Raw genomic sequence first — 2,055 nt, forward strand, 5'->3', positions numbered from 1 at the left:
AGCTGAGTAGTACTCCATTATATAAAAGTACCACATCTTTTTCAACCATTCCACATGTGACGGGCATTTTGGTTGTTTCAAAGATCTGGCTATCACAAATTGTGCTGCCATAAACATAGGTACGCATATATCACTATGATATGACACTTTCAGTTCCTCTGGGAAAATTTCCAGTAGGGGGATAGCAGGCTTGAATAGGATTTCCAGTGCTAGTTTTCTAAGGAGTCTCCATACTGATTTCCATAATGGTTGCACCAGTCTACATTCCCACCAGCAGTGGAGAAGTGTTCCTTTTCCCCACAGCCTCCCCAACATTTGTTGTTGGTTGATTTCTTTATGATAGCCATTCTTTCTGGGGTGAGATGATATCTCAGTGTTGTTTTAGTTTGTATTTCACAGATGGCTAGTGATGTGGAGCATTTTTTCATATATTTATTCACTTCGTTAGTTTCGTTCTCTGAGAAGTGTGTGTTCATCTTGAATGCCCATTTCTGGATTGGGTCTTTAAGTTTTGGGGCCCAAGTGTTTTTAGTTCTTTAGAAATTCTAGAGAGCAGACCTTTGTCTGAGTACTTATTTGTCATGATGTTTTCCAAATTTGTGGGTTGCCTTTTCACTTTGTTGGAAATTTCATTTGAAGTGACAATCTCAGTAAGAGCGGGTCTCAGTTGTTAATTCTTTCAACTGTTTCCCGTGCGATTTGATATTTGTTCAAGAAGTCTTTGCCTAACACTCTGTCTTCAAGAGTTCCTCCTACTTTCTCTTCCAGGAGACTTAGTGTCTCTGCTTAATGTTTAGATCTTTAATCCATTTTGACTTTATCTTAGTGCATGATGATAGACCTGGGTCAAATTTGAGTTTTCGACATGTAGAGAGCCAGTTTTTCCAGCACCATTTGTTAAAGAGGCTATCTTTCTCCCAGTGAGTATGTTTGGCCTCTTTGTATAAGATAAGTTGGCTGAGTGTGTTCCTAGGGGCTTCAGCATCTTCTAATGTATTCCATTGATCCTCAGGTCTATTTTGTTGCCAGTACCATGCTGATTTTATCATAGTAGCCTTGTAGTATAATTTCAAGTCTGGAATTGTAATACCTCCTGCCTCGTCTTAATTGCTCAGGATTACCTTTGCTATTCTAGGTCTTTTCTGGTTCCAAATAAATTTTCGGAATGATTTCTCTAGGTCTGTGAGGTATGCTGGTGGTAGTCTGATAGGGATTGGATTAAATCTGTACAGCAATTTTGGGAGTATGGCCATCTTCACAAGGTTGGTTTTACCTATACAGGAGCATGGAATAGCTTTCCATTTTCTGAAATCCTCTATGATCTCTTTTTTCAAAGTACTGTAATTTTCCTTGAAAAGATATTTGACTTCTTTATTTAGATTAATTCCAAGGTATTTCATTTTCCTCAGTGCTATTGTAAAAGATACTGTTTCTATAATTTCCCTCCCAGTGTGCTTTTTATTTGTGTAGAGGAATGCTATTGATTTTGGATATGAACTTTATAAACTTCTATGCTACTGAATTTCTGTATTCATTCTAGTAGCTTCTTTTTTATTTTTTAATTAATTAATTTATTTTTTTGCGAATCACATTGGTAGGACAGTATCAATAATTAACACATTGTATACATTCTTCCTAGTGGTTAATTGCAGTACAAGATGCAAACATGATATCCTATTACAAACATCATTACAACAAATCCCTCTATTCATTAAGGATTTTTTTTTGTTGTTCCTCGAATGCCTTCAGGGCACTTTTGGCCAGCTGGAGTGTTGTGCGGTTCGAACTCCAGCAACCTGAGGCTGACAGCTTTGTGCAAGCAGCCACTTAAACGACTGAGCTAGGGCCAGGCCCCCTCCTCTATTCATTAAAAGAATGTAACTATATATCAATCCTAACTACTTTGAATACACAGACACAGAATGGAGATTCAGCTGTATTGCCTTTTTTTGTTAAATTCTGTTATTTGAATATTATAGGTGTGTAAACTCAGCAAAATATTCTAAAAGAGTCCAGTAGCCCATAATAGTATTGGGTCTTCTGCTTCTCTGGTAA

Source organism: Octodon degus, unplaced genomic scaffold, assembly GCF_000260255.1.
Source record: "Octodon degus isolate 3935 unplaced genomic scaffold, OctDeg1.0 scaffold00189, whole genome shotgun sequence".
Classification (NCBI taxonomy): domain Eukaryota; kingdom Metazoa; phylum Chordata; class Mammalia; order Rodentia; family Octodontidae; genus Octodon; species Octodon degus.